The sequence below is a fragment of the Schistocerca nitens genome, chromosome 1, assembly GCF_023898315.1.
Source record: "Schistocerca nitens isolate TAMUIC-IGC-003100 chromosome 1, iqSchNite1.1, whole genome shotgun sequence".
Classification (NCBI taxonomy): domain Eukaryota; kingdom Metazoa; phylum Arthropoda; class Insecta; order Orthoptera; family Acrididae; genus Schistocerca; species Schistocerca nitens.
Genome location: NC_064614.1, coordinates 764,988,501 through 765,013,868, shown reverse-complemented (window position 1 = coordinate 765,013,868; position 25,368 = coordinate 764,988,501).

Sequence of the window (25,368 nt, the reverse complement as noted above, 5' to 3'; positions counted from 1 at the left end):
AATACACTACAGTCCCTAGTTCAGACAGGGTCATCGCCACAGGAATTTACACACTTCGGAGGAGAGGAGCAACCAACTCCTTCGTAGACAGCCCTGCCACATTTCCCACAAGTGGTTTCACCCTTACATCCTAAGGTGTTGTGCCCAAAGCGCATTTACAACAACACATTGGGTTAGTGCCACAGGCCTTACATTTTGGCGAAGGAAATCTTGATATGCTCCAGGAGTTTCGTTTACTGAAGGTATGGATGATGGAGTCTAATTTTTCTGGATCCCTGTATGCCTTTCTCAATATATTTTACACATCGACGGTCCCTTCTAGAGCCCACTCATCTTTCGATTTCTCCTTGGAAATGTCGTCCAGATCTCTACATGACACAATACCTCTGCTATAGTACGAGATGGCGCGGAGCTCCTTTCCTATGGCACATTACCCAAGACATTTAGCTTTGCAAGGGTTTGTTGCTTGTTGAAAACTTGCAGTTTTAACCGATAGTGCTCCATTACGAAATTGGCTAACTTACTTGAGTGTAACCACAATGCTGCTAAATCCTGCTGGTGGGTGGGTCATATGGTTATGGAGCCATGTTTTAAAATTTGTTTCCTATCCTCCATTGGTGAATGGAGAGTATCGTGTCTACATTTAAGCACCAAATGTCGAAAGTGGCGAGTACTTTTACCACCATAGTATAGCATGGCGGAGCTCCTCAACGGGCACCGGCCATGTGTTATTCTCCTCCACCTCATCGCCCCATAGGCGACGGAACCCCGATTCCACTGTGTCCAGCACTTTCTGCTTGGCAAAGCTGTATGGGCATACCATCCTCACCGAAACACATGGGTGCTCCAGCATGGTTGGAACATAGCATTGCATATAACGTAAACCATACAATGTTGTAAAACAGGAGATAGAAGACACTAGAAGTGACGCCACAGAAGGACCGTTGCTAAGTTGAGAGATGGAGACTAGAAAGAAAAGGAGATGATGGACTTCTGTGTAAAATCGTAGCTGTAACAAGATTTCAAAAAGAACTACACCCATTAGAAATTCTACTTTCTCGAATACAGTACCAATGAAGAGCACCACTTGGTTTTTAAATAGATAGCACAATGTTTTTACTAAATTCGGCATAACAATTAATAGTGTATGAAACATTAGAAGCATCCCTAATGATATCAAACGCCAACTTACATTCTAGAGAATCCTCAGTGTCCAATACGGATACCAAAATGAGTTCTAATATACTGTTTCTGTTCTCAGTATACGTATCTATTTATTTAAAAATGCAGGAGACCTATTTTTGATGCAGGCAGGGGAAGCAACGATACTAATTGTCTCCTAATTCGTGTGTGAACACTTCTAAATGCCTCATTTCTTCACGTTCATGTAACTTTATACAATGAGATTATCTTTCACCCTTGAAGAGCAGCATACTACTGCCTGCAGAGGTGACAGTGCTGTTAACTACGTCCGCCTAGCAAATACAACAATATTCAAGTCACAGAAGTGCTCCATAAACAGCCTCAGAATGAAATCCTCCCCTTATTGTAAGATATGAACAAATTGAGCACTATGGGTTTGCGAGTTTCACCCCACTAAATTGAAGAATCAGCGATGTCATCATATTCACTGAGAAACATTCCGGTTTTATGCAATTTGTATTGTTTACTGATATGTGACGTGAACCATACTTAATAAAAAGAATGTAAAACGTTGTACAAAATAATTAAAACAATACTAAAAGGTGAAAAAATTTTACCAACTTTAGAGAAATTACTAAGGAAGTTCAACAGCGTATCATTTTGGGTACACTTTTATTCCTTATACATATGAATGCCATTGCACTTAGCATACATTAACAGGAATTGATACTTTTTGCCGACGACATAAGCTTTATAAGTAATCTTTTTGAGAGAAAGTAACACGAGGAATTGTTAACAACGTTTCGGAATCAATTGCTAATTGGTGTTCTGAACATGGACATTCCGTTAATTCTAAAAAAATACACTGATTAACACTAACAGTTAAAAGGGTGTCAGTAAATATGGTGGAATTATCTATATTCAGTCATGCCATAGATGCCAGTTAAAGGAGTAAGAAATTATCTATTCACTGATTCACAGTATTACATGAGAATCTGACAAGAGTAGCTATATCCATAGAAAGAAAGTGTACTTTACTTCCAATTACTAAAACTGCAAGTCAGTCAGAAAGGAGATAAACATGCAGCCACAAAAATTTGTATCATTTTCCCAATAAAGAAAATGTCTGACATTTATCAATTTCATTCAAGCATAAAATCATTTCAGCTGGACAACATTATTACATAAATGAACTTTTTATTAAAATCTGGTAGCATGTCTAGCTAAAAATAAAAACAAAACAAAATTTAGGTGTATCACTAGTTACACGAACAGTATTAAAGACTAGTATCTTCATACATATTACATTAATGCTAGTGAACTATTTAATAACTCGTAAATGGACAGCAATTAGACGTACAAATAAATCATGTATGTAAAGCCTATAAACTGTTTCATTCTACATTCTTTCGATAACAACAATGCAAATGATGCACAGAACATAAAACGCACTACTAAGAATCTCGTTTCTGCACCTTCAAGCTATGAATGGTTTCGTATTCCTTCATTGATAAGCCTCACCCACAAATAAAGGATTCTTTCGCGCAGCACAACTGCTGTGAATGTAAATACACTCCTGGAAATGGAAAAAAGAACACATTGACACCGGTGTGTCAGACCCACCATACTTGCTCCGGACACTGCGAGAGGGCTGTACAAGCAATGATCACACGCACGGCACAGCGGACACACCAGGAACCGCGGTGTTGGCCGTCGAATGGCGCTAGCTGCGCAGCATTTGTGCACCGCCGCCGTCAGTGTCAGCCAGTTTGCCGTGGCATACGGAGCTCCATCGCAGTCTTTAACACTGGTAGCATGCCGCGACAGCGTGGACGTGAACCGTATGTGCAGTTGACAGACTTTGAGCGAGGGCGTATAGTGGGCATGCGGGAGGCCGGGTGGACGTACCGCCGAATTGCTCAACACGTGGGGCGTGAGGTCTCCACAGTACATCGATGTTGTTGCCAGTGGTCGGCGGAAGGTGCACGTGCCCGTCGACCTGGGACCGGACCGCAGCGACGCACGGATGCACGCCAAGACCGTAGGATCCTACGCAGTGCCGTAGGGGACCGCACCGCCACTTCCCAGCAAATTAGGGACACTGTTGCTCCTGGGGTATCGGCGAGGACCATTCGCAACCGTCTCCATGAAGCTGGGCTACGGTCCCGCACACCGTTAGGCCGTCTTCCGCTCACGCCCCAACATCGTGCAGCCCGCCTCCAGTGGTGTCGCGACAGGCGTGAATGGAGGGACGAATGGAGACGTGTCGTCTTCAGCGATGAGAGTCGCTTCTGCCTTGGTGCCAATGATGGTCGTATGCGTGTTTGGCGCCGTGCAGGTGAGCGCCACAATCAGGACTGCATACGACCGAGGCACACAGGGCCAACACCCGGCATCATGGTGTGGGGAGCGATCTCCTACACTGGCCGTACACCACTGGTGATCGTCGAGGGGACACTGAATAGTGCACGGTACATCCAAACCGTCATCGAACCCATCGTTCTACCATTCCTAGACCGGAAAGGGAACTTGCTGTTCCAACAGGACAATGCACGTCCGCATGTATCCCGTGCCACCCAACGTGCTCTAGAAGGTGTAAGTCAACTACCCTGGCCAGCAAGATCTCCGGATCTGTCCCCCATTGAGCATGTTTGGGACTGGATGAAGCGTCGTCTCACGCGGTCTGCACGTCCAGCACGAACGCTGGTCCAACTGAGGCGCCAGGTGGAAATGGCATGGCAAGCCGTTCCACAGGACTACATCCAGCATCTCTACGATCGTCTCCATGGGAGAATAGCAGCCTGCATTGCTGCGAAAGGTGGATATACACTGTACTAGTGCCGACATTGTGCATGCTCTGTTGCCTGTGTCTATGTGCCTGTGGTTCTGTCAGTGTGATCATGTGATGTATCTGACCCCAGGAATGTGTCAATAAAGTTTCCCCTTCCTGGGACAATGAATTCACGGTGTTCTTATTTCAATTTCCAGGAGTGTATATCTAATACTATTTTCAACACTTTATCCTGACTATCATGCTATTCATTAGCGCAACAAGTCATGGAAATAATATGATCATAAAACTGAATTCCCTACCACTCATTCGTAATCGACGAGCAAGTAAATCGATCTGACACAGACCGTTCATCAGAATTCATTTGTTTTCTTTCGAGGGGAAAATGTAATCTAACATCGCGATATATTCTTGGAGATGAGACTCTCGTTAGTATCTATGGCTTTCAATTGAAAGTGTGGTAGTCAAAGACAGTAATAACTGCTAGCTCTTTGGAAACAGTGTGTTGAAGAAAGTGTTACAGTGGCGTTACAGTATGACAAAGAAACAGCGCTGTATTTTACTGATTATTGAAATGAACATCAGCCTCACGTCGTGGATTCCACCATCACCATCTTGAATTGTGATGTCGTGTGGTCAAGGCCAGTGATCTGCACTTGATATCACAGTGTCATGATAAAGTGACGCGGAGTGTGACGTCTTGGATAGGGTATTAACCTGTGCACGTCACCTGACCCTAGTAGCTAACACCCCAGCAGCTGATGACCCCCCCCCCCCCATACTAACACCTAGAGTAGGTGTTGGGACACTATTTTAGTTCTGAAAGCCTGTTTGTTTGTGTCAACTGGCACTGTCTTGCCTTCTTCAAGTAAGGTGTAATTTATTTCATCAGTGCCGACAACAGAGCTGTGTATACTATAATGATAATAAAGACAATTTGAAAGTGGAAAAGTACAACTTTTCGTACAGGATCAGAGATCTGTAATTATACTAATGTTATGATATGTAATCTTTGCATGTGAGTGTGCGTGTCCAAAATCGTTAATTATTTTAATAAATAATTTTATTTTTGTGGTAAAGGTTGTATTTTCGAGATATCGAGCTCTCACCTGTGTCTTGGTGTAAATTGTCTATGGCTATGTTTGAGTTCCATCGAGTTCAATTTCAATCTTTTGCCATGTTGCATTGACTGCAAACAATTTTTGATTTCAGGATTGTGAAGTTCCTCGCATGTTACAAAAATGTGTTGCTCAATTGTTATAAAATATTACCGACTTCGCCAAAACGCATCATTTGCAACACTGTGTCTTGTGCTAAAGCATTAGAACATGTGGCATCGGTAAATAATCTTGCTACCACAGATATGTTCGTGATCAAATGTAGCCGCACGGTGTCGTCAACTACGATCATATCATTTGCAGTTGTTGCAAATTCTAAGGGCTACAGAGTATTGTTTACGTGTCAACATCGCAAACAAAATGTTGCTGCATAACGATGAATATTTTTCCGATCGTGTCGTCTTCAGTGACGAATCGACACTTCATCTAAATAGGAATGTGAACACACTCAATACGTATATCTGGGGGTCAGTAAATCTCTACGAATGGCACAGCTACAGTGAGACTCCCCTAAATTTTCTTTTTTGCCTTACCCCAACGGAAAATTTATGCGCCTTTCTTTTCAGTGAAGCAACTTTAACTGTTGTTTCTTATCTTGATGCTTCGTTCCTCAGTTGGAAGAAGATGAACCAAAGAACTTTATCTATCAGCAAGATGGTGCACTGCCTCACTGAGGTAGCTCAATACGCGATTAGTTAAATGACGCTGCACCCAACCGCTGAATTGGTCGAAAGGGCCCAGGTGACCAGTCTTGTCTCACATGGCCTCCACTTGACACCATGAGATTCTTACCTTTGAGAGTTCATAAATGATCGTGTGTATCTGTCTTCGCTACCAGCTGATCTACTGACTTTAGAAGAACTTTATTACAACAATTACTCCAGACAAACTAAGCAAGGTTTGGGAAAAACTAGTCTGTCGACTCGATGAGTGACGAATGGTGCTCATATTGAACAAAATTTTTTACTTACAAGAAAAACTGTTTGAGTTGCTCGTTCTTTTTAAATAGTATTTATGACTGTGAGCTGAATGCTATAAAGTCTTAAAACCTGTATATTCAGTTTGAAACACCCTGTATTATTCTAGTGTAGTACAAAATGCGTTATCTTATTTCCCCTTAAAAAGGTGTGCGGTGCCGTGATGAATGTTCTTTTTGAGCTATCAGTAACATAGCCTCATTTAGACCCTGTACGGCGGCGCGGTTTCTTTCGTCCATTACCTACGAACTCTTTGCAGCATATCGCCGGTAGGAAAGCCGATCAGAAACCTACCGTACTGCAACTCGCACCAGACTGCATATAACGTAACTATCCTATGAATCGGGAAAAAATCTTAATTTTGATTGAAAGGTGGAAATACTGGAAAAACTTCGGTACATTCTGAACCTTGAGATGTACACGTTCACTATCAAGCCCGTGCTAATCTTAACACAGTCCTGCACAAACCCGTTCATTCACGTCAGCAAGTATATGGTAACGTATTTTCCGAAATCTGAACCGTTACTAAGGAAGTTGGCAGTGGAGCTGGCAGCAGTAGCTTCCTTACAGCCAGACTTGTGGTTCAATATATGATACATATAATCAATCATTAATTCAATATATAATCGTGCTGAGGGCCAACCCCACTGCCTCCACTCCCACTAGATAGTGCAACTGACACAGGTGCCGAGACACCACACTGGGCAGTTGGCAATCAGCACTCATCAGACACTTGTTAAGAAAGGTGGGGCTTCCTGTGCGCTTTGCAGCGATAGGGATGGCTACATCATGTGTCCTTATTTTTTCTTGCTATGAGCTCATCTAGTGCATCAGGCTTTCGTCTTCCTTACGAATGCTTTTTCATTAATATGACGGTATTTCTCGCCTTCCATGATGTCATTATGCTTTGCTTGTAGACTTGGGCACTTGGTCGTTTTCTCATGCTGCGATAGCTTCCTTATTTGCTTCATATCGTTCAGCAAAAAATGTTCACATGTGTGTGAAATCTTATGGTACTTAACTGCTAAGGTCATCAGGCCCTAAGCTTACACACTACTTAACCTAAATTATCCTAAGGACAAACACACACACCCATGCCCGAGGGAGAACTCGAACCTCCGCCGGGACCAGCCGCTCAGTCCATGACAGTAGCTCCTGAGACCGCTCGGCTAATCCCGCGTGGCAATCGTTCAGTATTTCTCCACAAGCTGGCAGCATTGACACAGGTGGTTCGCCTTCTGGTAGATGCTAAGGTGTAGAACTTGGACGAGTTTTTAGTGTCTGCCAGGGATACTATCTTGAGGCGTAACAGTACAATTCTGTTTGTGCAAATATTGACTAGTTTCACATCCACATATTCTTTCCCCTATCGACATCTTTTCATTAAGACACGTCGACCTTTGTTTAGTTTTTACACTGACGTAAAAATTACAGATTAAATTTAAATTATTCGAATTTAAAATAGACATAAGGTGAAAACAATAATTACTCCCAAAGCATCTCCTCCTTTAAGCTAATGTGTGTTTCACTTCTATTGTCCTTTAATTTCATCACTTTGTTACTAACTTTTACTGGTAGTCGCAAGATCATTGATAATTTCGCCACTCATTCCTAATAAGAAAGTGAGATTACGATAACGTTCGGTCGACGGTGGGGTCAATAGAGACGAAGGACGGCCAGGAAGTTTCACTTTTTCTTTGGTTTTTAGTGCACTTGATAAACGACTCTTCTACACCAAGAAATCGGGCCATTCGTGGTGTGGTGATGGGGATGTTCAAACTCGGTAACTCGTTTTTCTCATTCTGTAACGTCTGCACTTTGACGGATCTTATTGCGCTACTTCCATTAACTGACTGGCACACAGAAACACAAACACACACACACACACACACAAAACACATCATTGCTGTGACTAGCGTCACTGGTGCAGGGTCACATGAACGCCTGGTAGCAGGTTTCCAAAGCGGCTAGTGTCCTCTTTTAAGGCGGTAGTAATACTTAGTATGGTGAGCTTACCGTGTAATGTGCTTTCAGTTTCCTCTATTAAAAACGGCAGATAAAGACAGCTATCACTCATTACAAATTTATCATCTATAGACATTATGCGTCAAACGTCTTGGCCTTAAAACACGTTTCAACGAACGTTTCAGGTTGAGGGTCCTTTCAGAGGTGGTGAATTAGGATGTAGTGAACAGAGGAATTATAAAAAACGTTGCTGAAACCTTTATTCCGTTCGTTATAGATATAACAAGTTTGTTTGTATGGTCATCATCCGCAGCAAGCAAAGACATATTCGATCTGTAAATAAAAATGCGATTTTTATTTACAAAAGAGTTGTAGATATCTTCAGTTTGTCTTACTGTAACGATATATGTTCTACTGGGTTGATATAAAGCTTAGTTCGGCCTGTACACTATAAAGACAGTCCAAAGCATACCACGATTAAGAAATGTTCTAACATTAGCCGTAGATTTGGAGAACATAATTTATCATCAACTTAAAATTCGTAACTTTTACCATAAATGTAAATCGTAATTTCGAGAACACCATAACACAATAATGGCATTAATACGAATGATTGATTATATTAGAAGAGACACGAATAGGCGTAAAGTGAACTATTTAACTGGATTTTGAGAAGGCAGTTGATATTGTTGAAATCAATATATTGCCTTTGAAAAAAAAGAAAAAGTTTTGTTTCTCTGTGCTCTGACGTGTTTTGACGCCTACCCGACGAACATGTATCAGTGAGTCATCTGTGGAATGGAGAAGTCATCGTGTGCTCCAATGCATCCCTTCAGAGCTCAGATCTTCGTCCATTATTATTCATTATTTATTTCAACATCACTTGTATGGTAAAGACGTCCACCATTGTCTATCGCGCAATCCTAAAAAAAATCATTTATGCCATTTCGGGCATGAATTACGATCTTTCTTCAATACTAAGATGGGCATAAAACCTGAGTCTCAAACTAAATCCTAAGAAATCACAGCTAGTCCTCACATCATAAGTTTATATTGTAAGTGAATGTTCGGATGTAGCGTTTACTCCCTCACTCCTTGGTGGTACTCCTCACATAATGAAACAGTAAAAGATCTTGGCATAGACCTGCATGAAAGTCGAAACAGGGAAAGATAAATTATCATAACATGCAACTGTGCTTTTACGCGCTTTTACCTGAAGTGAAACAGGTACCAGTCAAGTTATTAGTCCTGCCCTGTGACGTCGTTCAAGCCGACATCAATGTTGCTAACTCCACACAAATCGATTTAATCGTCTACTAAGTCTCATTGTCGGTTCTCGTTAGTTAGTCATATGTTATGGTGGTCTTCCTCGGAGGTTTTCTGGTCATTTATTTGCCTACTGAGCGTAAGACTCTGTCTACATGAACTCGACACAATGAATGTCATTTTTGGCTCTTGAGTTTCGTCAAAGCACAAAAAACTGTTGTGTGACTTCCAGTAAACTATTAGTTTGTTACAATTTTTATAATAAAAGTTCGAATAATCCGTTATTACAAGTCAGACAACAAACCTTAATCCTATACAGCTACTGAAATGTTCGAAGATGTCACTTAATTAAAAAGAATTAAGAAAAAGAAGTTTCTTCTTCTTCTTGGCCTTAGGTATTATGCTAAATTACTTGTCAGGGAACCCATCTTTGCTGGGGTCTTTCTACGTCTCTTCTAGTCTTTAAGGATAAATTGTTACTTTCCAATGTTTCTCCTTGTTTCTTCTATTTCCTTCCGTAATCAAGACTTTTATCATTTAGACAATGTCAGTAGAGAGAAACTTTGGAAGGAAATGAAGAATTTCCGATATCCGAAACATCTAGAAAATGCGATGAAAAGTTTGTATCAGAACGCGACTATTATTCTAAGCCTCAACATAAAAATTGCTAATGAGACACCAACCGATGAAGTATGACATGAAGATCTCAACATCTCAACAAAAAAACTACGACAACGGTCTTCATAGTAAAAGAACGCAATGGAAGCAAAACAGTCGTAGATCAGAAGATTTTAGAACAAGTTATCCAGTTCAATCATCTAGTATACGGCTACAGTAAAGATAGAAATTAAACGTAGTAAATTCAGCCGGGTTTGTGGAATAATTAACACAAACCTTAAAAGAAAACCTTGACTCAAATTAAGTTCTACACGTCTATTGCAATTTCTACACTGCTCTATGGAAGCGAGACCTGGTTGATTAACAAAAACCAAAATAGCCGCGTCCAGGCACAAGAAACGAAATTCCTGAGAACAGTCAAAGAAAACAGACTAAGGAATGAAATTATTAGATAAATTAGTCCAAATGATAAAATTCTAGATTCTAGAAGCTACTCTGTGTAAAAAGCCTTCAGATCATTATTTATTTATATGAAATTACACCGTCCCCTCTCCCCTGCGCTGTTGCTTCCTGAAGCAATCATCAAGCCAAAAGGACATTGCTATAGTGGTTTATCTCAGCTTATGAAGTAATTGATATAAGGTAAAAGCAGTTACACCAAAAACAGTGTTACTTTAATATCCTAACGATATTTCTTTTAACATGTTTTTGTTGTGCAGTTGAAGAGTAAAATATTTCGGCATTAATATGAGACAGAAAAGCAAACGCTCCTCAAATTTAGAAGTTATTTGTAGTTTCTAGCATCAATGAGACGCAGTTTCGTAGCATTTGCTTTACTCTAGACACTAAGTTTTGTTTTATTTCTGTTTCAATACAATGCGTTTATGGATTATTATTAAAATAAATGGGACGTCGAAATTTGCATTGAAACATGTATAAAGTGACAGAGACTATTTGATGCGATACTTCTTATTGGAGTTTTTCAATATTTTCGTTAACGAAGAAAAAAGTTTAAAAGGCAGTTGCAAGAGTTTACTACAAAAAGAGTGCCAGGACATTGCTGAGTCCATGTAGTTCGGGTTGCGGTTGTTCTGTTTACATAAATATGGTTTGAATTGAGATTCCTGTCATTTCATGAAAAAGGAGAAAACGGCAACAAGAAGTGAGACTGTACGCTTTTGGGAGCTAACGTGCAGTATTAAAAGTAGAAGAAAAGCTATGAATGAAATTTAATGAAATTAAATATCTATTACCTACTTTTCACAGGGAGATGATGAATGCCGTTAAGGTACTTAGAACAGGTTTTTCATCAGAGACAGAGTGAAATTCAACAAATGGGTAGGAATGTTATAACAGAAGAACTGAGGAAATTGTTGTATACAGTTCTGAGCTGTGTGTGTCTACCAAGAATAAACAAAATGAACCACATAAGATGTGGGATAGAAAACTGCACGGATGCTGAAATATGCAGAATGGGACACGTTAGACTGTGGCAGATCTGCAGTGTTGATTATCAATTTGTATTGTTTCATATTTTCTCGCCCCTCATCAGAACGAGTTTGTGTCAGCAAACACACTCGTTAGATACAAATCATGATTTTAAAGTACATCTATTACGTACAAGTTATCAAAAGTGGCGCAAGAAATTATTTACTGGATATGTCAGAAAGTTCTTACACAGAAGCAGGGAAAGTAAACATCTAGAATCACATTTTTAAGATGTGAAAAGCATAAAATATTTCTCTAGTTCGAATTTTTATTTAGTGTTAGGTTTTTTCATACTCAAGTGCAGAAATTTCGAGCACCGTAAGTGCTTGCGTAGTTAGTTCTTACTTGAAGAATATCACTAATAAAAGATTAATGATAGCATAATTCTGACTCGTTCACACACTTAAATTTTTATGCAAGGGTACTGTTACTTTCAGTGGGACATATTCCTAAAGCCGATGTGTTATCAAGACATTACGCTTGTATTTTATTTTCGCCGGCCGCAGGTGGCCGAGCGTTTCTAGGCACTGCAGTCTGGTACCGCGCGCCGCTACGGTCCAGGTTCGAATCCTGCTTCGGGCATGGATGTGTGTGTTGTCCTTAGGTTAGTTAGGTTTAAGTAGTTCTAAGTTCTAGGGGACTTATAACCTCAGAAGTTGAGTCCCATAGTGCTCAGAGCCATTTTTTTATTTTATTTTCTTTTACAAATGAGGAAACTAGAAATGAGGAACAGCAGCATGATATAGCAAATGGGTTCCAAAGAAATGTACACAGCTTTCCATCTCGCCGCAATTAAATGCCGGGAAGTAAAGTAAGTGTCTGTCTCAAGGACAGTGGTTCACTTCCCCGTCCGGTCATCCAGATTAAAGTTTCCTGTTGTTTTTATAAGCCGCTTGAGGCAAGTACAAGGGCAATTCTTCAAAATGGGCACAACAGATTTCCTTCCGTCTGCTCCCGCAATCCATGGCCGTCCTTCGTCTCTATTGACCCCACCGTCGACCGAACGTTATCGTAATCTCACTTTCTTATTAGGAATGAATGGCGAAATTATCAATGATCTTGCGACTACCAGTAAAAGTTAGTAACAAAGTGATGAAATTAAAGGACAATAGAAGTGAAATACACATTAGCTTAAAGGAGGAGATGCTTTGGGAGTAATTATTGTTTTCACCTTATGTCTACTTTACATTCGGATAATTTGAATTTTATCTGTAATTTTTACGTCAGTGTAAAAACTAAACAATGGTCGACGTGTCTTACTGAAAAGATGTCGATAGGGGAAAGAATAAGTGGATGTGAAACTAGTCAATATTTGCACAAACAGAATTGTACTGTTACGCCTCAAGATAGTATCCCTGGCAGACACTAAAAACTCGTCCAAGTTATACACCTTGGCATCTACCAGAAGGCGAACCACCTGTGTCAATGCTGCCAGCTTGTGGAGAAATACTGAACGATTGCCACGCGGGATTAGCCGAGCGGTCTCAGGAGCTACTGACATGGACTGAGCGGCTGGTCCCGGCGGAGGTTCGAGTTCTCCCTCGGGCATGGGTGTGTGTGTTGGTCCTTAGGATAATTTAGGTTAAGTAGTGTGTAAGCTTAGGGACTGATGACCTTAGCAGTTAAGTCCCATAAGATTTCAGAAACATTTGAACATTTTTTGCTGAACGATATGAAGTAAACAAGGAAGCTATCGCAGCATGAGAAAACGACCGAGTGCCCAAGTCTACAAGCAAAGCATAATGACATCATGGAAGGGGAGAAATACCGTCATATTAATGAAAAAGCATTCGTAAGGAAGACGAAAGCCTGATGCACTAGGTGAGCTCATAGCGAGAAAAAATAAGGACACATGATGTAGCCATCCCTATCGCTGCAAAGCGCACAGGAAGCCCCACCTTTCTTAACAAGTGTCTGATGAGTGCTGATTGCCAACTGCCCAGTGTGGTGTCTCGGCACCTGTGTCAGTTGCACTATCTAGTGGGAGTGGAGGCAGTGGAGGTTGGCCCTCAGCACGATTATATATTGAATTATTGATTGATTATATATTGATTATATGTATCATATATTGAACCACAAGTCTGGCTGTAAGGAAGCTACTGCTGCCAGCTCCACTGCCATCTTCCTTAGTAACGGTTCAGATTTCGGAAAATACGTTACCATATACTTGCTGACGTGAATGAACGGGTTTGTGCAGGACTGTGTTAAGATTAGCACGGGCTTGGTAGTGAACGTGTACATCTCAAGGTTCAGAATGTACCGAAGTTTTTCCAGTATTTCCACCTTTCAATCAAAATTAAGACTTTTTCCCGATTCATAGGATAGTTACGTTATATGCAGTCTGGTGCGAGTTGCAGTACGGTAGGTTTCTGATCGGCTTTCCTACCGGCGATATGCTGCAAAGAGTTCGTAGGTAATGGACGAAAGAAACCGCGCCGCCGTACAGGGTCTAAATGAGGCTATGTTACTGATAGCTCAAAAAGAACATTCATCACGGCACCGCACACCTTTTTAAGGGGAAATAAGATAACGCATTTTGTACTACACTAGAATAATACAGGGTGTTTCAAACTGAATATACAGGTTTTAAGACTTTATAGCATTCAGCTCACAGTCATAAATACTATTTAAAAAGAACGAGCAACTCAAACAGTTTTTCTTGTAAGTAAAAAATTTTGTTCAATATGAGCACCATTCGTCACTCATCGAGTCGACAGACTAGTTTTTCCCAAACCTTGCTTAGTTTGTCTGGAGTAATTGTTGTAATAAAGTTCTTCTAAAGTCAGTAGATCAGCTGGTAGCGAAGACAGATACACACGATCATTTATGAACTCTCAAAGGTAAGAATCTCATGGTGTCAAGTGGAGGCCATGTGAGACAAGATTGGTCACCTGGGCCCTTTCGGCCAATTCAGCGGTTAGGTGCAGCGTCATTTAACTAATCGCGTATTGAGCTACCTCAGTGAGGCAGTGCACCATCTTGCTGCCAGATGAAGTTCTGAGGTTCATCTTCTTCCAACTGAGGAACGAAGCATCAAGATAAGAAACAACAGTTAAAGTTGCTTCACTGAAAAGAAAGGCGTATAAATTTTCCGTTGGGGTAAGGCAAAAAAGAAAATTTAGGGGAGTCTCACTGTAGCTGTGCCATTCGTAGAGATTTACTGACCCCCAGATATACGTATTGAGTGTGTTCACATTCCTATTTAGATGAAGTGTCGATTCGTCACTGAAGACGACACGATCGGAAAAATATTCATCGTTATGCAGCAACATTTTGTTTGCGATGTTGACACGTAAACAATACTCTGTAGCCCTTAGAATTTGCAACAACTGCAAATGATATGATCGTAGTTGACGACACCGAGCGGCTACATTTGATCGCGAACATATCTGTGGTAGCAAGATTATTTACCGATGCCACATGTTCTAATGCTTTAGCACAAGACACAGTGTTGCAAATGATGCGTTTTGGCGAAGTCGGTAATATTTTATAACAATTGAGCAACACATTTTTGTAACATGCGAGGAACTTCACAATCCTGAAATCAAAAATTGTTTGCAGTCAATGCAACATGGCAAAAGATTGAAATTAAACTCGATGGAACTCAAACATAGCCATAGACAATTTACACCAAGACACAGGTGAGAGCTCGATATCTCGAAAATACAACCTTTACCACAAAAATAAAATTATTTATTAAAATAATTAACGATTTTGGACACGCACACTCACATGCAAAGATTACATATCATAACATTAGTATAATTACAGATCTCTGATCCTGTACGAAAAGTTGTACTTTTCCACTTTCAAATTGTCTTTATTATCATTATAGTATACACAGCTCTGTTGTCGGCACTGCTGAAATAAATTATACCTTACTTGAAGAAGGCAAGACAGTGCCAGTTGACACAAACAAACAGGCTTTCAGAACTAAAATAGTGTCACAACACCTACTGTAGGTGTTAGTATGGGGGGGGGGGTCATCAGCTGCTGGGGTGTCAGATCGACTTACTTGCTCGTCGATTACGAATGAGTGGTAGCGAATTCAGTTTTATGATCATATTATTTTCATGAATTTTTGCGCTAATGAATAGCATGATAGTCAGGATAAAGTGTTGAAAATAGTATTAGATATATTTACATTCACAGCAGTTGTGCTGCGCGAAAGAATCCTTTATTTGTGGGTGAGGCTTACCAATGAAGGAATACGAAACCATTCATAGCTTGAAGGTGCAAAAACGAGATTCTTAGTAGTGAGTTTTATGTTCTGTGCATCATTTGCATTGTTGTTTCGAAAGAATGTAGAATGAAACAGTTTATAGGCTTTACATACATGATTTATTTGTACGTCTAATTGCTGTCCATTTACGAGTTATTAAATAGTTCACTAGCATTAATGTAATAAGAATGAAGATACTAGTCTTTAATACTGCTCCTGTACCTAGTGATACACCTAAATTTTGTTTTGTTTTTATTTTTACTAGACATGCTACCAGATTTTAATAAAAAGTTCATTTATGTAATACTGTTGTCCAGCTGAAATGATTTTATGCTTGAATGAAATTGATATCTGTCAGACATTTTCTTTATTGGGAAAATGATACAAATTTTTGTGGCTGCAAGTTTATCTCCTTTCTGACTGACTTGCAGTTTTAGTAATTGGAAGTAAAGTACACTTTCTTTCTATGGATATAGCTACTCTTCTTAGATTCTCATGTAATACTGTGAATCAGTGAATAGATAATTTCTTACTCCTTTAATTGGCATCTATGACATGACTGAATATAGATCATTCCACCATATTTACTGACACCCTCTTAACTGTTAGTGTTAATCAGTTTATTGGGCAGAATAGATAAGAGTGTATTTTTTTAGAATTAACGGAATGTCCATGTTCAGAACACCAATTAGCAATTGATTCCGAAACGTTGTTAACAATTCCTCGTGTTACTTTCTCTCAAAAAGATTACTTATAAAGCTAATGTCGTCGGCAAAAAGTATCAATTTCTGTTAATGTATGCTAAGTGCAATGGCATTCATATGTATAAGGAATAAAAGTGTACCCAAAATGATACGCTGTTGAATTTCCTTAGTTATTTCTCTAAAGTTGGTAAAATTTTTTCACCTTTTAGCATTGTTTTAATTATTTTGTACAACGTTTTACATTCATTTTATTAAGTATGGTTCACACCACATATCAGTAAACAATACAAATTGCATAAAACCGGAATGTCTCTCAGTGAATATGATGACATCGCTGATTCTTCAATTTAGTGGGGTGAAACTCACAAACCCATAGTGCTCAGTTTGTTCATATCTTACAATAAGGGGAGGATTTCATTCTGAGGCTGTTAATGGAACACTTCTGTGACTTGAATATTGTTGTATTTGCTAGGCGGACGTAGTTAACAGCACTGTCACCTCTGCAGGCAGTAGTATGCTGCCCTTCAAGGGTGAAAGATAATCTCATTGTATAAAGTTACATGAACGTGAAGAAATGAGGCATTTAGAAGTGTTCACACACGAATTAGGAGACAATTAGTATCGTTGCTTCCCCTGCCTGCATCAAAAATAGGTCTCCTGCATTTTTAAATAAATAGATACGTATACTGAGAACAGAAACAGTATATTAGATCTCATTTTGGTATCCGTATTGGATACTGAGGATTCTCTAGAATGTAAGTTGGCGTTTGATATCATTAGGGATGCTTCTAATGTTTCATACACTATTAATTGTTATGCCGAATTTAGTAAAAACATTGTGCTATCTATTTAAAAACCAAGTGGTGCTCCTCATTGGTACTGTATTCGAGAAAGTAGAATTTCTAGTGGGTGTAGTTCTTTTTGAAATCTTGTTGCAGCTACGATTTTACACAGAAGTCCATCATCTCCTTTTCTTTCTAGTCTCCATCTCTCAACTTAGCAACGGTCCTTCTGTGGCGTCACTTCTAGTGTCTTCTATCTCCTGTTTTACAACATTGTATGGTTTACGTTATATGCAATGCTATGTTCCAACCATGCTGGAGCACCCGGGTGTTTGGGTGAGGATGGTATGCCCATACAGCTTTGCCAAGCAGAAAGTGCTGGACAAAGTGGAATCGGGGTTCCGTCGCCTATGGGGCGATGAGGTGGAGGTGAATAACACATGGCCGGTGCCCGTTGAGGAGCTCCGCCATGCTATGCTATGGTGATAAAAGTACTCGCCACTTTCGACATTTGGTGCTTAAATGTAGACACGATACTCTCCATTCACCAATGGAGGATAGGAAACAAATTTTAAAACATGGCTCCATAACCATATGACCCACCCACCAGCAGGATTTAGCAGCATTGTGGTTACACTCAAGTAAGTTAGCCAATTTCGTAATGGAGCACTATCGGTTAAAACTGCAAGTTTTCAACAAGCAACAAACCCTTGCAAAGCTGAATGTCTTGGGTAATATGCCATAGGAAAGGAGCTCCGCGCCATCTCGTACTATAGCAGAGGTATTGTGTCATGTAGAGATCTGGACGACAATTCCAAGGAGAAATCGAAAGATGAGTGGGCTCTAGAAGGGACCGTCGATGTGTAAAATATATTGAGAAAGGCATACAGGGATCCAGAAAAATTAGACTCCATCATCCATACCTTCAGTAAACGAAACTCCTGGAGCATATCAAGATTTCCTTCGCCAAAATGTAAGGCCTGTGGCACTAACCCAATGTGTTGTTGTAAATGCGCTTTGGGCACAACACCTTAGGATGTAAGGGTGAAACCACTTGTGGGAAATGTGGCAGGGCTGTCTACGAAGGAGTTGGTTGCTCCTCTCCTCCGAAGTGTGTAAATTCCTGTGGCGATGACCCTGTCTGAACTAGGGACTGTAGTGTATTTCTTGAAGAAAGGAAGATACAGGGACTAAAACATCGAAACGTGTCTTGTATGGTGAGGTCAAGAAGATCTATAAGACCATGCAGCTTTCCACATTCACTAAATATCTGCTTTCACCCTTAAAAAGCCTATTTCGACAGCTAATACTTCTACACAAACGGAGGTTGCTAGTGTCGGCACTAGTACCTACGTATGTCAGTGCGCATGAAAGTTGCAGTTATTTAAGAGCCCACAGACCCACGAAAATATCAGTTAAACCCACAGTTGCCACCATTGCGGAGCTCTTGGTACCTCCAAAGGCAAAGTCTGGTAAGAAAATCAAGCGCTGCATCTACTACTGTTGTGGTAGTTCCTAGAAAGCCCACTCAGGCAAAAAATCAAAGGCGAAAACAGTAACAAGTGGCCACGAAAGCCTTAACAATTTTGTAGTTGGTAGACTATCAGACCATGTCGATTTCATTCGACATTATAGTTCTGGTGCTTCTGTTTCAGGGTCAATGGAATGCGAAGTCAGGCAGGGGCAACAATCTCGCCCCTAGGCTGACCTCCACCTGTTGTGGGCTCCTTGTCCTGGCAGAAAGACAGTGTAAAGGGTCCTCATACTACAATGGAACATGAATGGGTTCAAGACTCATGTGGAGGAACTGAAACTGATGGCATAGGTGCGACACCTGTGCTTGTGTTTACAGGAAACACATTTTAAAGCCACTGAAGCCCCTGTCCAATGGGGCTATATCCTCCACTGAAAGGATCACCTTACTGGGGAAGGAGCCAATGGAGGGGTAGCACTGTTTGTCAATAACGCTCCTCTGCTCTCTTCTTTACTGCCTGCAAGCAGTAGATGTTGCTATTCGTATGGGTCAGAACATTAATATCTGCTCCCTGTTGTTACCTGTGCAGGATACAATAGACTCTGAGGGTCTCGCAAGCCTAACTGAACAACTCTCCGGCCCACTTCTCCTAGTGGGTGAGTTCAGTGCCCATAATGTGTTATGGGGCTCAAACTATACTTGCCCCAGGATTTGAATCGTGGAGAACCTCATGATGTGTTAGGAGGTCTGCATCCTCAACACAGGCAGTGTCCACTCATTTTTCCGCTGCTACCAGGTCGTCTTCAGCCATCGACCTCTCTTTCGCTCTCCAGCTGTTGCACACTCAGCACAGTGGGAAGCAACCGATTACCTTCATTCCAGTGACCTCTTTCCACTGTGGATCCATCTACTGGATAGAGGATTACCTGAACTGGACGGTCAGCAGGGCTAACTGGATGCTGTTCGGCCATCTTACTGTGTTTGAAAGCCGCAACAGCGTCCAGGAATGGGGACACCACATCATACAAGTGAACCATCATGTTGCTGACTTACCCATCCCAAAGTCTTTATGGCTTCAGGCGTGCAGCTCTTTGACGGTTTAAATACCACCCAATGGCAGAAGCCCTCACAACCTTTCGAGTCGTGTGAGCCAAGATTCGACTCATCATTAAGGAGAGCAAGAAGAGGTCGTGATAAGCGTTCCTAGATTTTGTCAAGCGTTCCACTTGTTCCACAAAAGTGTGGGAAGCCACCAGGAAGATTTCCGGGAGACACTACGGCAGGGATGAAATAGGAATGTCTTCAAACAACTCCCAGAGACTTCGACCAGACGAAGGCAGAACATTTTGAAATGAATGTTGCCAATGCCAGCCAGGATCTACATCTACATCTACATTTATACTCCGCAAACCACCCAACGGTGTGTGGCGGAGGGCACTTTACGTGCCACTGTCATTACCTCCCTTTCCTGTTCCAGTTGCGTATGGTTCGCGGGAAGAACGACTGTCTGAAAGCCTCCGTGCACGCTCTAATCTCTCTAATTTTACATTCGTGATCTCCTCGGGAGGTATAAGTAGGGGGAAGCAATATATTCGATACCTCATCCAGAAACGCACCCTCTGGAAACCTGGCGATCAAACTACAGCGCGATGCAGAGCGCCTCTCTTGCAGAGTCTGCCACTTGAGTTTATTAAACATCTCCGTAACGCTATCACGGTTACCAAATAACCCTGTGACGAAACGCGCCGCTCTTCTTTGGATCTTCTCTATCTCCTCCGTCAACCCGATCTGGTACGGATCCCACACTGATGAGCAATACTCAAGTATAGGTCGAACGAGTGTTTTGTAAGCCACCTCCTTTGTTGATGGACTACATTTTCTAAGCACTCTCCCAATGAATCTCAACCTGGTACCCGCCTTACCAACAATTAATTTAAATGATCATTCCACTTCAAATCGTTCCGCACGCATACTCCCAGATATTTTACGGAAGTAACTGCTACCAGTGTTTGTTCCGCTATCATATAATCATACAATAAAGGATCCTCCTTCCTATGTATTCGCAATACATTACATTTGTCTGTGTTAAGGGACAGTTGCCACTCCCTGCATCAAGTGCCTATCCGCTGCAGATCTTCCTGCATTTCGCTACAATTTTCTAATGCTGCAACTTCTCTGTATACTACAGCATCATCCGCGAAAAGCCGCATGGAACTTCCGACACTATCTACTAGGTCATTTATATATATTGTGAAAAGCAATGGTCTCATAACACTCCCCTGTGGCACGCCAGAGGTTACTTTAAAGTCTGTAGACGTCTCTCCATTGATAACAACATGCTGTGTTCTGTTTGCTAAAAACTCTTCTATCCAGCCACACAGCTGGTCTGATATTCCGTAGGTTTTTACTTTGTTTATCAGGCGACAGTGCGGAACTGTATCGAACGCCTTCCGGAAGTCAAGAAAAATAGCATCTACCTGGGAGCCTGTATCTAATATTTTCTGGGTCTCATGAACAAATAAAGCGAGTTGGGTCTCACACGATCGCTGTTTCCGGAATCCATGTTGATTCCTACATAGTTGATTTTGGGTTTCCTAAAACGACATGATACTCGAGCAAAAAACATGTTCTAAAATTCTACAACAGATCGACGTCAGAGATATAGGTCTATAGTTTTGCGCATCTGCTCGACGACCCTTCTTGAAGACTGGGACAACCTGTCCTCTTTTCCAATCATTTGGAACCCTCCGTTCCTCTAGAGACTTGCGGTACACGGCTGTTAGAAGGGGGTCAAGTTCTTTCGCGTACTCTGTGTAGAATCGAATTGGTATCCCGTCAGGTCCAGTGGACTTTCCTCTGTTGAGTGATTCCAGTTGCTTTTCTATTCCTTGGACACTTATTTCGATGTCAGCCATTTTTTCGTTTGTGCGAGGATTTAGAGAAGGAACTGCAGTGCGGTCTTCCTCTGTGAAACAATGCAGAGAGCGGCAAGCTGGACTTCAGATTCCACAGGCCTGAGAATTTACAGTTCAAACGAAGGCAGAGCATTTTGCAGTGAATGCTGCCAATGCCAGCGAGGATCCGGCGTTTCGTCACTACCACGCCATTGCAGACAGGGGAGAGTTGTATTTCAGATTCTACAATTCTGCGTCCTACAACTGTGGGAGTTGGAATTGGCACTGCGTGAGACTCGTGATACTGCACGTGATCACGAAAAATCCATTACTACATGTTTCGACGTTTGCCAGCAGCGTCAAAGGAAATCCTCCTCGAATGTTTTAATTTGATATGACAGATAAGTCACTTTCCCAACTTGTGAAGAGAGGCAATTTTGATACCTCCCCCCAAACCAAGAAAAGACCGCACATTTCCCAGTAGTTACCAGACTGTCGCCTTAACGAGCTATGTAGGAAAGACCCTGTAGCGAATGGTTAACCGTCGCCTTGTTTCGTTGTTAGATACCAAGCAACTCCTGAGCCGCTTGAAGTATAGATTCCGGAGATTTATGTTCACTGTCGACAAGCTGACCCTACTAGAGGCAACTATTCAGCAGGCTTTCCTGTGTAATTATCACTGTCTCAGTACGTTCTTAACTATCAGTAAGGCAAACGACACTATTTGGGGAGTCGGTATTGTCGTGCAACTGTATCAATGGGGCTTTCGTGACCATATCTCCATCTTCATACCGGTTTTCCCGTATAGGCGAATTTTTAGGTCCGGCTTTGGTGACACTATGTCCGATCGTTTTGAGCAGGAGAATGGTGTCCTAAAGGGCTGTGTTTAAAGTCTACAGTAAGGAATTCCGTACGATACTCCTTATCTGTGGACGATTTTGCTGTTTCCTATTTCTCCTCCACTGTTGCAACAGCAACTCATGAGTTGCAGCTTTCAGTGCGGAGGTTAGAGGAGTGGGCTGTAAAGACAATTTTTCAGTTTTGTGCAGATAAGTGTGAGTGTGCGTGTTCATTTAATCGTTCTCGTGATATTTTTAATTTACTTGGGTTGCATATGACTGATACCATTCTGCATCTTAAAGACTCAGTGAGGTTGCTGATCCTATTTTTGACTCTTAACCTATCGTGGTTACCACACCCGAGAGATATGAAAGACGGAGCCTAGAAGTCATGAATATCGTATCGCTCCTTAGCTGCAAGTCTTGGGAGCAGACGGGGTACGCCTGCTCCAGTTTTAGCTGGCTTTCATGCGTTCATGGCTAGTCTGTGGGTTCACAGTGTACGGGTCAGAGGGGTCTTTTTACCTGAAGCTTATTGGCACTATCAATCATGAGGGGACTAGTCTAGCCACGGTGCTTACGGGATCAACCCCATACCCCGTCTCCTTGCTGAGGCTGGGGAACGGCTCCTCACCAACCGGCAGCAACATCTCATAGCGCGTCAGGCATCTTAAGTTCCTGGTAGTTCCGACTTCACGTGCATATCATGCTGTTGCTCGTCCACCTCTTGAAGGCCTTTTCTCCAATCGTCCTCGAGCAACGATGCCATTTGGGATCTGCGGGTAACGTGTGCTGGAGTTACTTGGCGTGGAGCAAGTACAACTCCAAATCTAGGATTTTAACCGCCTGCCACCAGGTTTACTGCAGACGTCCAGAGTTACTTCAGATTTGGTGCAGTAGAGGAGAGATTTCCCTCCTGCACATGTTTCAATATATTATTTTATGGCACTTTAACTGAGCACCAAAACTCCACAGCTGTCTTTACAGATGGTCGAAACAGGGGGACCCCTGGTTGCTCCGTTGTTTCCCGTATCTTGTCCTGAAGGTCCGACTTCACTGTCTTCTGTCTTCGAAGCCGAATTATACGACACCTTGCGGGCACTGGAGCAGGTGAGACGTGATTCGAGTGGCAAATTCCTTGCCTGTTCCGATTATCTAAGTACTCTACAAACTCTAAAACGATTGTACCCAACAGATACAGTAGTTCAGAAGATACAGGACGCCGTTCTCAAGCTACAACGGCGGGGGAAGGATGTGTCTTTCTGCTTGGTAACAGGTCACGTGAATATTGTGGGGAACTAAAGGGCCTATGTAGCAGCCAAGGAGGCATGTCGTGGTTCTCAGTTATTTTAATGTGCCATCCCCCTGCATCGTGCTATCGCCTCGCTGTTGAGGTACGCAGTCATACGATGGGAAGAAATGCAGCTCGAGGTGATAGATAGTAAGCTGCGTCTAGTAAAGCCCAATACGCGACTGTGGTGTACGTCCTTTCAGCCAAGAAGATGGGATGAGGTCCTCCTTCGACTTCGCGTAGGCGAGAGTTTTCGGGCGCATGTCGTACTGCTGTGACGAGAGGACCCTCCAATGTGTGATTCTTGTGGCTTACAGGTCACTGCGCGCCACATTTTACTAGACTGTCTTCTGTTTTCGGACAAGCGGGCAGCGACAGATCAACCGAAAGATCTGCTCTCTATTTTAGGTTACACTGAAACGAATGTGATTAGACTTGTAAGGTTTTCTGTCCCACTTGTTTCGAAACATTTTAAGGAGACGTTCTTAATGTGTTAACAGGATGACTGGCTCACCTAAGTTTTTTTGTAAATTGTTAACCAGTCACATATCCCTGTGTCCCTTGTTTTACGACATCCGATTATGGGTGATTACGTGGGTCAACTCGAGGTCCATGCAATTTTAGTGGATTCTTCTAATCTACATGGCAGGAAAAGGATTCAGCTGTCACCCTTCCGCATATGAGTCCATTGTCTTTCCACTGTGTCATCTCCCGCAGCACAAAATGATGCAGTAAACGTGGATAACGATTACGATCTAACAGCGATAATCCACTTTTGTTCCAGTGAAATGCAAAGGGATGTCATTTAAAGTGTAATTCTGTTAGCTGCTTTGCACTCAAGCCTATTTTGAACATTGGACCTAAAACTGTCATATTGTCCAACATTAGACGGATAATGAATATTTATTGGAATGGAATAGGTATCACAACATATAGTACATGAGAGTGTGCAATGTGTGTAATGGCTAAAGCGAGAGTCATAAGTAAGTTTGAGAATAAGAAACTATACAGATATGAATTACATTCCGAGTCGTTAACATTACAACGCAAGTAGGAATTGCAAATTTTTATTATGGTTATTCAATAGAGTAGAAAATATGTAAGACTAAATTTTAAGCCTACCGCTCTAATGTGTCCGAGCATTGAATGGAACTGGGCTTGGATAATTGATACGAGTACGTCAATCCTTGCTGCTCCACCTCTGTGGCAGAGATCTTTAGTCTTTGTGAGTAACGAGTGGTGTGGTAGCGGTCTCTTCGAACCCATTACTAGATGTTTTTTAAAGGGTAAGCAATCTAGAGAATGTACTCACAATGGCAACAGTCGAACACACTTTGTTACCGAGCACGTCTAGACAACGTGGGCAACATACGGTCTTGCTTGTTGTAGAAAGATAACATCACAAAGACGTCGAAGTGAGGGCACAGGTTCAGGGCTTAGTACGTGCTGTGCAAATTACTGCCTATGCGAATGAGAAGTAATCATGCGTACTCAATAGCAACCTACGCTAGACGAGGACGGGTACAGTCTGGCCTAGTTTATTGTCTTCGGAGCATCGTACACAGATATGTTTATCGAAACTGAGCCGTGTTAGTGCGCGGGATCGATAATTTATGTGGCGATGTCTTTGCTAGAATCGGGAGTACGTGTTTACCTTGCTCGCCCGGAAGGGGGAACCGACGTATGCCGATTTAAGCGGAGCATTCGTGCTCAGGACAGTAGTGTATTGCAGCAAGTGCAGACAGTACCTGCGGTCGCAGGTTTAATGTGCTATTTTGACACATCGCTCCATGTTG